Source organism: Girardinichthys multiradiatus, chromosome 2, assembly GCF_021462225.1.
Source record: "Girardinichthys multiradiatus isolate DD_20200921_A chromosome 2, DD_fGirMul_XY1, whole genome shotgun sequence".
Taxonomy (NCBI): Eukaryota; Metazoa; Chordata; class Actinopteri; order Cyprinodontiformes; family Goodeidae; genus Girardinichthys; species Girardinichthys multiradiatus.
This window is the reverse complement of record NC_061795.1, coordinates 7,807,690-7,822,991: the sequence shown is the minus strand read 5'-3', so window position 1 is coordinate 7,822,991 and position 15,302 is coordinate 7,807,690. Positions and strand designations below refer to the sequence as shown.

Sequence of the window (15,302 nt, the reverse complement as noted above, 5' to 3'; positions counted from 1 at the left end):
AAAGTGCTAACATCCATACTGTTATTTGCACAGTTTTTGTTCTGTCCTTTTTTACTGTGAATTGTTGGTTGTTCTTTTCTCAAACACAGCCAGAGATGTGCTTTTTGTTGGCCTTTAGTCACCTGTTGCTAACAATTTAATTTAATCTGATTGTCATTTAGGTAACTGCACAGCACTGCTCTCCTGTAATGTGGGTTTTCCTTTTAATGTGCAGTCTACTGTGATTTTCACTGTGATTTTGTTTTATAGTTCTTAGTGATGTGTGAAGACAATATAGGATATTTTGGAAAAGTTCATTGTACAGTGATATTATGTCATGAAAGTTGGGCACTTAAGTAGAAGCATGCGATCTCATGTTTACAAGTCAACTTATTGTCTGCTGAGGCATGGCATCCTCCTCTTTTGAAGGGCAGCCCTCAGGTCATTGAGGTTCTGGGGTACAGAGTGATTTATGTACCTGTATACTGCACTAAATCTGGTTTGGAGGGGTTTCTCCTCCCTCTGAGCTTGAGAAATCTTAAAAATTGGAGAAACAATTTCCTGAACATTTGTTCCTAATTCTTAATAGTGCAAATGTTCAAATTAATGGTGTAACTTACAACATAGACACGTTTCAGCTAATTTTTAGTTGCTGTGATACCAATGTTCAGTGTGTTGTGAGGACATTGTGTAATGGCTAACAAAGAAAAATGTGAGTTAATTGTAATCAACGGCATTTACTTCTTTGCTCAAAGTAGTGCAGTCCTAGTCTTATGTGTTCTAACAGAACTAATATAAATACAGTTTTAGGTTTAGTTCTATTAGATAATATGCAGTTTGGCATTTTAATGCTGAGAAACAATTAGGTTGACAAAGAATGGACCAGTAGTGTGAAGATTGTTAGACATCCTTTGCTGAGTGAGATCAGGGAACAGAGATCTGGGTAATAATTTTCCCTAAGGGGAAAAATGAATTGTCACAGCAGTAAGATTGAATAAAAGAAGCATATCTGGGAAGATAATTTTGAAAAAATATTAACACATATTAACAAAAACAAATGCAAGCAAAGTAACAAAACACATAGTAAATAAAAAAGCGCGATGTCTAAAATAAAATCACAACAAATGTGTATACTATATACATAAGATAGGAGATATAAATGAGTGAAATAAAGATATATTGGCAATATTGTACATGTATAGGTTACAGTCCAGTACTTAGCTGCTGCTTGTTTAAGTTTGCAGAACTTATTCTTAAAGTTCTTTGTCAAAGAATAAATTACTTGTCGATTTGAAATACGTTTAAACCATCTAACAGTTTTTTTTAACTACTGCTGTAATCAGGTTGGGGCTCCACTTTGTATGTGTCTATTTACCACAGACCCCTGTGCTTTAACTTCTGTCCTGAGAAAGTAACTGCTGGTTTGAGTGATAGTCCATTCAAAGAGTAATGAAACATCTGGAGCAGTCAGCTTATGTTCTCCTACCTTAGACAACAGGGAATGTCTGAGGTTAGAGGCTTCAGCCTGTTGTATGTCTGAGAATAAACAACACCAAGCTGCTGACAAGCACCGATCCGACCTGTGATCTGAGGTTTAATCCAGCAGAGTTGTCCTCCACAAAAGACCAGTTCATTACCAGGACAACCCTCTGTCAGGAAACCCCGGATTCATGTCGACAGCCGAGCGGGAGTGCTCCAGTCTGTCAGGCATTTTACAGGGAAAGAAGCCAGAAAAGTGTTGGCCATGTTCCCAGCAGGTAGCACATTGCTTCCTGTCAGAGTTCATTAGTTAGATATCGAGCAGATTTGACTGCCAGGTCCCTTGGTGGTACCTCGCCAGCCGAGGACAGCGGAGTGGGAACACCCCACAGGGCATAGGAGCTGATCGCTCAGGTGTAAAGTCAACAACGCAGTCAGGCAGAAAACACAGACAAGAATATAAAAAATGGAATCAAATAAACTTTCCTGATGTAGGCCAGAGGGGAAAATCTACAGGCTTTAATTAAAAAATGGCCTGTGGTGTAGAACCTGGTAAAAATTGATAGAACCTGATAGAAACTGCATCTTCTGTTCTGTTACTCCTGGAACTCTTTCTCATTTTTTGTGGCATTTTTCATACAGCAAAGAATATCTGCAGATTTATTACTGACAAGCTGCTGGATGGTTTTTCTGGCCCCTGAACATGTTTTTAGAGTTTATTAAAATAATACAAGGGAACTAAAGAAATGCTGATCATGATACACTTTTTGTTGCACAAATGCAAGTTCACTCTACAAAGATCCCTTTTATTTTCTTCTATGAATCCTACAATCCATTTCCTGTACAAACGAAACAAAAAACATCATCATCTTTAGTCCCCCATTGGAGACAACTGTTGTGCAGCATAGTAGGAATAAAAGAAACCCAGTCGGCCTGGCATGACACCACACCATACTTTCATTAAATATATAAAAACATTTTGGGTCATTTTAAAAGATTGTTAAGACATTTTGAGACTGTAGGACCACATCTAAGAACTAACCTGCGTCCAGATGGAAGCCACCAGAAGTCATTATTGAGAGAGTGATCCTGTTACACCAAAATCTGTTTTGCTTTCAGAGTTAACCTAGACTTGTACAGGGTTAGGGGTTAGTGAGGTCCCTCAGGTTTATCCCAGCATTTTGTACCTAATTTAATAATATTCTGCAGTCTCTTTGACAGTTAAAAGTCCAAACCAGCAGACTATGTTAAAAGTGAGAACTGACTCTATACTCTATTCTATACAAGAATAAAACACTTAATAGCCATTGCCAGTAATGACATCATTATCAATGATAAATGGAGTAAGTCATTCAGAGAAGGACGTGCTTTAGTTTCAGGAAAAGGGACAATGACAGTCATTCCAAAGCAGAGGAACCTTGTGAGTTTGGAGTGACATATTAAAAATAAAGTAAAAGATATCTCCTAACTGAAGTGTGCAGTTCTACAGAATATACCTTCCAATTCCATCAGACCCAGGACTTTTCCTTTCTTTGGTTTTGTAAAAAGATTCAAACCTGTGATACTATCAATGTGCTTAGAAACATCCGAGAGTGCGACAAAAATGAAAAAGTTCCTCACTAAAACCCTGAATATTAAACCTATTATAAAAAAGTTTAAAATCATTACTCAAATTGAAATCAGACTGACCATTAATAGAAATGAAAGTCCTTTTAGTCGGCTCCTTTTAGTCTTAACTGTCTCCAATGCCAGGCGAAAGTTTGAAACATGTTCTGCAACCTCCAATTGTAATTCAGTACTGCTATCTTGAGCTCTTTCTTTGCCCACTTCCTTAATGCACGATATTCCACAGGGTAATTATGTTTTTTTATGGATTTTGTGAGCAAAGGTTTATTGTTGAATGAGCTTCTCTTGACCCTCACAATGCTATTGCAGCTGTACTAATGGCACAAATTAACAGAACAGAGGTGCTGCACGCAGAACATTCACAGTTTTTTCCTTCATTTCCTGGTCTGTGCTCTGTCCCGCCCCCATCATTTCTCTCCAATTGGAGCAATGATCGTCACCTACATGGCTTTTTAACAAATTATAATTTACTTGCAAAAAGTACAATATGAAAGCCAACTGAACCAAAAGAAAAAAAAGTCCACTTCTGTGGACCAAATGATTTTCCTGGTATGAATACACCCAAAGATATTATTCCGGGCCAGTGGGACCTTATACCTTCTGCCAGGTGGGAGCAGTCGGAATAAGTGATGAAGAGGGTGAGACAGATCATCTACAGGTCCTTCTCAAAATATTAGCATATTGTGATAAGGTTAATTATTTTCCATAATGTAATGATGAAAATTTAACATTCATATATTTTAGATTCATTGCACACTAAATAATTCAGGTCTTTTATTGTCTTAATACGGATAATTTTGGCATACAGCTCACGAAAACCCAAAATTCCTATCTCACAAAATTAGCATATCATTAAAAGGGTCTCTAAACGAGCTATGAACCTAATCATCTGAATCAACGAGTTAACTCTAAACACCTGCAAAAGATTCCTGAGGCCTTTAAAACTCCCAGCCTGGTTCATCACTCAAAACCCCAATCATGGGTAAGACTGCCGACCTGACTGCTGTCCAGAAGGCCACTATTGACACCCTCAAGCAAGAGGGTAAGACACAGAAAGAAATTTCTGAACGAATAGGTTGTTGCCAGAGTGCTGTATCAAGGCACCGCAGTGGGAAGTCTGTGGGAAGGAAAAAGTGTGGCAGAAAACGCTGCACAACGAGAAGAGGTGACCGGACCCTAAGGAAGATTGTGGAGAAGGGCCGATTCCAGACCTTGGGGGACCTGCGGAAGCAGTGGACTGAGTCTGGAGTAGAAACATCCAGAGCCACCGTGCACAGGCGTGTGCAGGAAATGGGCTACAGGTGCCGCATTCCCCAGGTCAAGCCACTTTTGAACCAGAAACAGCAGCAGAAGCGCCTGACCTGGGCTACAGAGAAGCAGCACTGGACTGTTGACAGTGGTCCAATGTACTTTTTTCGGATGAAAGCAAATTCTGCATGTCATTCGGAAATCAAGGTGCCAGAGTCTGGAGGAAGACTGGGGAGAAGGAAATGCCAAAATGCCAGAAGTCCAGTGTCAAGTACCCACAGTCAGTGATGGTCTGGGGTGCCGTGTCAGCTGCTGGTGTTGGTCCACTGTATTTTATCAAGGGCAGGGTCAATGCAGCTAGCTATCAGGAGATTTTGGAGCACTTCATGCTTCCATCTGCTGAAAAGCTTTATGGAGATGAAGATTTCATTTTTCAGCACAACCTGGCACCTGCTCACAGTGCCAAAACCACTGGTAAATGGTTTACTGACCATGGTATCACTGTGCTCAATTGGCCTGCCAACTCTCCTGACCTGAACCCCATAGAGAATTTGTGGGATATTGTGAAGAGAACATTGAAGACTCAAGACCCAACACTCTGGATGAGCTAAAGGCCGCTATCGAAGCATCCTGGGCATAAGACCTCAGCAGTGCCACAGGCTGATTGCCTCCATGCCACAACGTATTGAAGCAGTCATTTCTGCAAAAGGATTCCTGACCAAGTATTGAGTGCATAACTGTACATGATTATTTGAAGGTTGACGTTTTTTGTATTAAAAACACTTTTCTTTTATTGGTCGGATGAAATATGCTAATTTTGTGAGATAGGAATTTTGGGTTTTCATGAGCTGTATGCCACAATCATCCGTATTAAGACAATAAAAGACCTGAAATATTTCAGTTAGTGTGCAATGAATCTAAAATATATGAATGTTAAATTTTCATCATTACATTATGGAAAATAATGAACTTCATCACAATATGCTAATATTTTGAGAAGGACCTGTATCTCATAACTTTCCTGATCACTGTGTGGAATTTAGTTCACTGTGGATCAGGTGGTAGCTGTTTGTTGTAACCGGTGGCTTGCTGGTTCGAACTCCCACTCTGTCCGTCTCAGTCGTTGTGTCCTTGGGCAAGACACTTCACACACCTTGCCTGCTGATGGTCAGAGGGCTCGGTGGCACTGACTGCATCACAGCCTCCCTTCTGTTTGGCTGTCCCAGGGCAGCTGTGGCTACAACGTAGCTCACCACTGTCAGTGTGTGAATGTGTGTATGAATAGGCGGATGACTATTTGCAGTGTAAAGCACTCTGGAGACTTGATAAGGTGTGTTGGGTTTATGATTATTGATTGATTAGTCTTGATCAATAATTATAATTACAGATCATAACCTGACAAAATCAACTTCCTAACCAAAATCCTCATTTATGAATCGAGACCAGAGATGTTTCTGGTGTTGTAATTGTGGCTCAACCCCTCTGACAATTACAACCGTTAAATACTCCGTAATAATTAATAACTATTGCCGGAGATGTCACTGTTTAATCGACCGTTTCTGCCGAAACGTGTGGAACCTTTAACCTTATCTTGACTGACGCATCACTTTTGCACAAAATGAACACCAAACGCTCTCTCTTTATCTATGTGAATATTTATTAATTTTCACCTACTCAACATGCAAAATTCTACAAACACAGGGGTAACACATCTAAATAAGCAAAAATCAACAAACGGCAGTGGGTATGTATTGAATTAACCAGCAGTTTATGGCACAACAGACGAAGGAAATGAGAATATGAGTGGTGGTGTGGTGGCGAGTGGTGGGGGGTTGGAGAGCAGCTCCGATTGTCCTTTATGATCTTCTGATCATAAAACGTCCCCCTAACTCCTGAGCACAAAGGATTCTAACTTTTGGCGGCAAGCTAGCACAGTGAGATTGAAGACAAAGGGGAAATGGAGAATTTTACCATGAGGTCATTTTAACAGTCCAGTCTTACAACGTGCCCGCGTTGACTCTCAGATAGTAAACACAAGCAGCTCTAGGACCGCGGCGGATCCCGATATCAACATAACACATCAAAGTTTCAATAAGCAAGGTTACATGCACATATCATTCAGAACACATGAGATCCTAACCAGCGATTCTGATCGCTTCTACAACCTCTGACCCTGCCCAGGCCTTCTAATAAAGAAATAAAAGATTAAATAAAAGATGGGTTTTACTTGGTGTCGTCTTCTTCCTGAGCGAGGAAATTCGAGCGAGGAAAAGTGGGGGTAAGTTAATTGTGCGTCCACAATTAACTTCAGGGAAAGCGGTCAGTCTTCGTCCTTTGGTCTTCTTGACAAAAAGGAAAAATATGATCTGACCATCAAAGTTGACTTGGAAATGAAACACGAAACTCTCCGAAACTCCGTGTTCTCAGTTACGTGTTCAACTCACGTCTTCAATCGGCAAAGTGAAATCTCTGGCCTTCTTAATCCAAAAACCTCAGTTATGAATTGTTCGTTGTCCAACGAGAGAGAATGAATGAACTCTGCAAAGCTCTCTGCAAAGGTCTCCCCTCTTGAAGTGGCGCACTTCGATCACTAGTCCGGTCCTAGCAGAAGGCGAGTTTTCAAAATGGGCGCCTTCCTATATAGCGTCCTGTGACGTCAGACTTGGGACGCCCAGTCATATCAGTCGCAATGCTCGATGGGATATGTAGGAGCGGGCAGTCCTGGGTACAAAATGGCCGATGCCATTGGAGGGGCACAGTGACGTCCAACAACGTGCAGATAGTCCAATACTCAGCAAACAAGTGGTCCAACAGGTGCTATACAAATGCAGGCCATTAACCATTTCAACAGTTCAAAAAGAGGGTTAGGGTTAAACCGTAACTCCTAACTCGTGACATCATCACGTCTGTCTGTTCATTTGCAATCTCATGAGAGGTTAAAAAGATTTTCTCGCCACCAATTTTAGTAATCCATCACTCCCTGTGATGGCTGGTTACAAATATTAAGAATCAATTGCCCAAAAGGTTATTGATTTCTAATTTGGCAAAATCTTACTTAAATATTTTATTTAGCCCTCTTATTTGCATTGTGAATTGGTTGCCTGAATATGCACAAATAGTTGCTCTCTTGTTCCTCATCCCAAATTCCTTAAGGCAAACTTTGGTACTTAAGCAAATATATCCACACTGAACTGTGATTTCATTGAATCATTTCATTGGCAATTAGTTTCAGTTTCTCCTCTTTTCTTTTTTGTTGTTTATTAAATTTTCGTATTCTCTTCATTTTTGTTTTGTAGTTTTAGTGGAGTGTTACTAATTTAGTTAAATAGTTTGTTGAGTGAAATAATTTAACTTGGATTATTCTATAAGTAAATTCTTATGTTTTTGAGAGACGTTGCTGTGTGTTTATTCTGTATATGTGTGCAGCGCTTGTTTTGAATGTCAGAGCTCAAATCTCCTCTTTCGTCTCCTGTTTTATAATACCATACCATATTGGGCTGGTATTTACAGGATAATATTGGACAGACTGAAGGTTGTTTGGCTAAAGATTCCAGATCAGGTGGCGTCCTGATCTGTCTGACAAAAATTTTTATTTTCTAACTTTATTAGTAAGTCTGTTAATAATTAATTGTTAATTAAGTTATAGGCCAATCACTGTTGCCCAACAGTGGTGCTCGGATTTGTTAGTCTAACAAATCAATTTAATAATTTTTCTGTAATTGTTAATTATTCATTATAATGCTAAACGCCAAACCAAACCTATTGTTACAGAACAATAGTATGCAGGGTTTAAATATGGAACCTTATGACAACTGGAAGGAAGAAAGGAAGGACACACGGGAGGAAATGTGAGCGTATCATACAAAATGAGTATATGTTTCATTGATTGTATCCTCATAATATAGACGGGAGCCAAACAACTGAAAGGAATATCAACAAGAAGCCACCAGCTGGCTGGACACAGTCGGCTGATCTCCACAATAGGCCAGCACTATAATCTCTCCCACATGTCAGGCAGACCACCTGGGCCGCCTGCAGCCTTTCTGCTCTTCTGAGCACAACCAAGTCTCAGCACTCATCTGCTCTGCAAAATCTATTCATTGTAAAGAGCTCTAAAACCAGTTTATTGTGGATTCCTGGCCACACACAGGCATAGACAAGGTTTCCGCTACATGTAATTGATTGTGGCGCACCGCCATGGCAAAATGAAAGCCGCCACACCTTCAGAATAAATTTTTTTTAAAATACATAAACACACACACATATATATGGGTTGTTATGCTTTATTTACGCACTTATACTAACCATAATCAGGGAGTTTGAAATTTAAATATCATGAAACTTAAAATTTACTAACCAACACCGCCAGCTCCTTCCAGCATGCGAAGCTGTTGCAGTTGTTCATAGAGGGAGGCAAAAGAATTCCGCATCCTCCATTCCTGCTCTGCTCTGTTCTGACTGACGGAGCAACTCCGTTGTTATGTTAATTAATGGTTAATTAATGGTCAAATTTAAGGTGGCCTGTTTTCATTCACTGCCGTGATTTTAGCACCTCCACTTTTACAACTTCAGTTTTATCGTTCATTATGTTCACAGTATAATTTTTGTTCGTACTTAGGGTAAATTGGAATACGGCAGCAGCCCCGAAGCAACAGCAATGTTTTGTAGTCCGTGACCCACAAAGTCCCATGATTCATTGCGGGTCGAATCAGATTGGTCGGGCTCGTGCAGCAATGGCGGATGATGGTGGCAAACATTGTGAATAAAAAGGTAAATAATACGTGTTCTGTGACCCCAAGGAAAACTTTAAAGATGTTTGAGGCGGGAATGTAGGTTTGTTGGACTTGAAATATCTACACGGTATATTAAGATTCCACTTATTTTAAAAAAATAAGTTGGACGTTTCTCGGTACCAGCTAGCTCCGGCAGCTGTCAGCCGACCGAGCAGTGTTTCCTCCCTCTTCCAGAGAAGGCACCGGATTCCCGGCTGTTAAAGAGAGACTGAGGTGGAGAATCTGGAGTCTCTCTTCTCTTGGGCGCTTTTCGCTTGTGACTCCCAGCTGCTCCACCCGTGGCAAACGATATTACTGCCATACTATTCAAAATGCATGCGAATGGCTATGGACTACAGGTACTCCGCAGTCGCGTCGGGGCTGCTGCCATATTCTGACCTACTGGAAGTAAGAAAAATTACACTCTGAACGCGATGAATGATAAAACTGAAGTTGTAAAAATTGAGGTGCTAAAATCAAGGCAGAAAATGAAAGCAAGCAACGTTAAATTTGTGCAACAGAGCGGTGACTACAACGAAAAGCAGATATACATATCTGGCAAAGCATCTAAATAACCGACACCCTTTTTGTTTATCAGGACTTTAAAAAAGGTCCATAAAGCTCCAATAGCTGCGACATTAAACATGCTGAACGACCTAAGCTAACGTAATGTGATCAATTATTAGCAACTCACCAATAGACCCTATACAGTGCACAAGCAATATATATATATATATACAGGGGTTGGACAATGAAACTGAAACACCTGTCATTTTAGTGTGGGAGGTTTCATGGCTAAATTGGACCAGCCTGGTAGCCAGTCTTCATTGATTGCACATTGCACCAGTAAGAGCAGAGTGTGAAGGTTCAATTAGCAGGGTAAGAGCACAGTTTTGCTCAAAATATTGAAATGCACACAACATTATGGGTGACATACCAGAGTTCAAAAGAGCACAAATTGTTGGTGCACGTCTTGCTGGCGCATGTGTGACCAAAACAGCAAGTTTTTTGATGTATGAAGAGCCACGGTATCCAGGGTAATGTCAGCATACCACCAAGAAGGACGAACCACATCCAACAGGGTTAACTGTGGACGCAAGAGGAAGCTGTCTGAAAGGGATGTTCGGGTGCTAACCCAGATTGTATCCAAAAAACATAAAACCACGTCTCCCCAAATCACGGCAGAATTAAATGTGCACCTCAATTCTCCTGTTTCCACCAGAACTGTCCGTCGGGAGCTCCACAGGGTCAATATACACGGCCAGGCTGCTATAGCCAAACCTTTGGTCACTCATGCCAATGCCAAATGTCGGTTTCAATGGTGCGAGGAGCGCAAACCTTGTGCTGTGGACAATGTGAAACATGTATTGTTCTCTGATGAGTCCACCTTTACTCTTTTCCCCACATCCGGGAGAGTTACAGTGTGGAGAAGCCCCAAAGAAGCGTACCACCCAGACTGTTGCATGCCCAGAGTGAAGCATGGGGGTGGATCAGTGATGGTTTGGGCTGCCATATCATGGCATTCCCTTGGTACAATACTTGTGCTAGATGGGCGCATCACTGCCAAGGACTACCGAACCATTCTTGAGGACCATGTGCATCCAATGGTTCAAACATTGTATCCTGAAGGCGGTGCCGTGTATCAGGATGACAATGCACCAATACACACAGCAAGACTGGTGAAAGATTGGTTTGATGAACATGAAAGTGAAGTTGAACATCTCCCATGGCCTGCACAGTCACCAGATCTAAATATTATTGAGTCACTTTGGGGTGTTTTGGAGGAGCGAGTCAGGAAACGTTTTCCTCCACCAGTACCACGTAGTGACCTGGCCACTATCAAAGAATGGCTTAAAATCCCTCTGACCACTGTGCAGGACTTGTATATGTCATTCCCAAGACTAATTGATGCTGTATTGGCCGCAAAAGGACGCCCTACACAATACTAATAAATTATTGTGGTCTAAAACCAGGTGTTTCAGTTTCATTGTCCAACCCCTGTAAATGTAAAGGGTATTACAAATTTTCTTTTAACCTAATAATTAAAGTAAGGACAAACAAATTAAGTTAACTAAATCAAGCACTATTGAGTTAAGTTTGTATAACTTAATGTTGTGAAGTTAAATTCAACAGATGCTAATTTACTTATGCCAGTTTAGTTCAGTTTATTCAACACGGACACAAAATTCAGTAGAGCAGCACACCGCCGGGCCTTCCCAACCACCTGGCTAACCCCGCAGCCTCAGCCCGCCCATCTATAAGAAAGAAACAAAAAATAAATTGCCCAACCGCCCCTGGCCAAGCACAACCCACCAGCTGCCCCAGTGCAGGTACAAGACACGCTCCACCACCCCACCCAACCGACTGTGACAGCGAGCCAAAGACCGGGCACCCTGCCAACCCCACACTTCAACCCTTGAGGCGCCTCAGTATGCCAGCCGCACATAGTCCGCACATACCCCCGTCGCACCAAGCAGGCCGGCCAGCCCCTCCACCAAGGCAAAGCCATGCCCCCAATCACCGCCAAACACTGCCCAGCCGAAAACAACTTCAGTTGCCGCTGGTTTAGGAGGCTCCTAAACCCACCAATGGACCAAAAGCCCCCAGGCCAGGGCCAGGCATCAGCGCATGCACTGGCCCAAAGCCCTAGTGACACACCCGCCAGGACCCAAGCCCCCCAGGCCCATGCCAGTAACCCTTCCCGGGGGCGACACCCCCAAGAAACCCCAAGCCCCAGAGCCCACCCTAGACCTACCCAGGAGCAGCACGCCCAATAGGCTCGTAACCCATGTCCGCCGGCACAGCCCCCCCAGGAGAGAAAGAAGCCACCGGATGTCACCCCCAAGAGTCTCAAAAGTCCCCAGCCCAGTTGGGGCCACAGCCCCCAGTGCTGGATCCCCCAGCGACCCAAAACCAGGAACACCCCAGATGCCCCAAAACCAGACACCCCTTTGTATCAGCAACAACGCGCCAAAGGACAAATCCAAAGGTACCCCATCCCCACTAGGTGATGGAGCCGATCAAAGGAGCCCAGAGAAATTGGTCTGATGTGGAGGCAGAGGCAGTCTCCAGACTTATGTAATCCAACAAAAAGTCTCCATACTGGGTAATACTAAGAACATTTTTATTTTCCCATTTCATGAGGATAGGTTTTTAGTGATACATAAGACAGTGAAAACCATGTGAACTAAATTGTCTCCCTGGTGACATCATCTAAGTTGCAAACAAGCAAACTGAGGGGGAAGGTGAAATATTACATCTCAGGCACTTTGATAAGTCTTCACATATCTGGCACCAGAACATCTGAACAGGTGTACATAAAAAGTGTGTGGATGTAATTGTCCGGTATATTGCTTGTGCACTGTAAGCAAGTATTAGACAGTGCAAAACCCATCTTGAACATCTGTTGACCTGTATAGTGTACTCTATGAAGGATTTTACATTGTATTAATTGTAAACTGGGGTTACTAGTCATTTTAAAAGTTAAACATATCTAAGACCATTTATGTCTAGTATATAATTGGTCAAAGTTGACTGATAAATTTGCCTCCCATTTTGTAATAGGAAGGGATATTGATTCATATATTTTAGACAGTGTCCTGTATATTTAAGACAGTAATTTGGGGGGCTTGAGATTGAGGAACTCTAATACACATGATGGCGTTTGTAACTCGATGCACCAAAGGCCTCCAAATCCAAAGTATAAACTTCCATTAAGGAATTATTTAATGTACACTGGAATCCCTGCAATATACAATACAGTTAAACTCTAACTGACCAGCTTGAAGGAAACACATACTTCTCATGCGTCACAGATTTCTGGACCTGTAAAGCTGCAGCCTCATTATAATACTAACTCTGCAAATTTATAACCAAATCCTAGGAGATGCAGAGCTTCTGTTTGGGCTGTGTGGGGCAAGGGAAAATATGAGATAAGCTTTGGGGGAGATTTTACTGGAGACTGAACCTTGACATTAGCCCATTTTCCACCAAAAGGCCCAGGATTTGTTTTACCCGGGTAATGGAAATCCCAGGAAATCTCTGACTTTCTTTTTCCCATTGCCACGGACCATTTATTTAAAATCAGCCTAGTGATGTGCTGGGAACTTGTGAAGAAAACTGCAACACACCTTCATTCCAACAGATGGCATTACTCCTTTACTCTGTTTTAAAATTAATAAATCATGTTTTTTGTTTCAACTGATAAATAATAGATGATGAGCAGCTTTAGCGTTATACAGTTGAATAATTCCTTTCATTATGCCTTAAGTTGCTCTGGATCCATAAGAGTTTAAATCATTATTTAACATTAAATTGTTTACCAACCTGCATCTCAGCAGAGTTGTGGCCTTCCAACTGCATGATTTATTTACAATAACTACTAAGTACTGATTAAGACACTTAATTTTCTTTAATTATCATCAAGTAAACTCAGTCAGTCAGTCATTTTCTACCACTTATTCCATAGTGGGTCGCGGGGGAGCTGGTGCCTATCTCCAGCAGTCTATGGGCGAGAGGCAGGGTACACCCTGGACAGGTTGCCAGTCCATTGCAGGGCAACACACAAACAACCAAGCACACACTCATTCATACACCTAAGGGCAATTTAGAGAGACCAATTAACCTAACAGGCATGTCTTTGGACTGTGGGAGGAAGCCAGAGTACCTGGTGAGAACCCATGCATGCACCGGGAGAACATGCAAACTCCATGCAGAAAGACCCCCGGACGGGAATCGAACCCAGGACCTTCTTGCTGCAAGGCAACAGTGCTACCAACTGCGCCACCATGCAGCCCTCAGGTAAACTCATTTAAGATAAATACAGAACATGTCATCAGCACCGCATTAAAATATTTGTCTTACAGAACTGTGGCGAAATATCTTGTAATTAATGCTAACAATAACTTATAATGTCACAAATTTCTGGCAAAAAATATTCAGTTTTATATTCTGGTACTTGTGGTTATTCACTACATACCTTGTAAGCGCTTAATATTCACTTTTGCTTTATGTTCACGTTTAGCGGTTAGTAGGGAAGTCCCAGTCCAGCCCCTCACTTAGCTTAGATTAGCTAATAGCAGCCAGACCAGCATGTAAGCGGAGCTCCAATACACTGAAAACTCAGAACAAACATTTTAATGTAGGCTCATTCTTGGATAACTGACTGCACAGATGAGGTTTTGTGGTGTTCTTGCTTAAAAACATCTTAAAACTACTTTTTGTGACAAATTATTGGTATAAAAATGATTAATTCGTAACGACCTACTCCAGACCAGGACCATTTACCCATGAAAGTGAAGCCCCGGGAAAGTGAAATTACCTGGGTAAATTTGTATCGAAACGCGACCTGGGCTTTCCAAAGCCTGGGGCTTCCTACAGGAAATGGAAAAGGGGCAATAAACTGTATGGCTGGCATTAGGGCATGTAACGAGTCTTCGAATGATTTGAAGACTCGTTTCATAACAAAAATTCCTTGAGGTAAAGATCTGCCTCATTAAATTCTGTTTAACTATTAAGGGCACTGTGTTCCAGCCAGGAAGGAATTTTGTATTGGACAACGCTCACCCTTCTGATAGCATTCCTGATAGCCTACCCCGCTGGTACGTAGAGGCCAAGTACGATTATCAGCTATGGAGGGAGACAGTGAGGGGCCTGAGAACAGAGCTGAAGAGGACCCTTTAACATGGCGGAAAACGGATCAGCCAACTATACCTCATCTTGCCTGCCTTGCAAAAAAATAACTTTATATAGCTGCTTCAAGTTGTGACTCAGAGCGTGTGTTTAGTCATCTGGACTTATTTGCAGCGGCAAGACTGACAGAAGAGCATATTGACATGTTTATGTTTATTGCGAAAAATTAGCAAATAGCAAAACAGGTTTAGAGTAGTAAAGTCACTCTAATATTCTGTGTGTGTACAGCTTAAACTGGACCATACTGCATTGTGAACATTTGTGTGTATTTCACTTAGCTTTTATTAATTTTACCTAAATAGCGACTCGCATCTCCTCCTTGAACCACCACCTGGTGGAGGTGGTGATAACCCAAAGGTCCAAAAACACCCAACACCCTGTGCTTTTTGGGCCATTCTTCATACATTTGACCTCCCTCAGACGTAAGGCAAAAGTCCCTAGAGCCCTGAGGTTTTGGGCCATTCCTCATACATTTGACCTCCCTCAAACGTAAGGCAAACGTCCCCA

General features: G+C 41.8%; 1 protein-coding gene across 5 annotated transcripts in view; it reads right to left on the bottom strand.

The window, feature by feature from the left end:
* pot1 (protection of telomeres 1 homolog) overlaps nucleotides 1-15,302 on the bottom strand; it is a 118,571-nt gene that overhangs the window by 82,849 nt on the left and 20,420 nt on the right. The window lies entirely within an intron of this gene.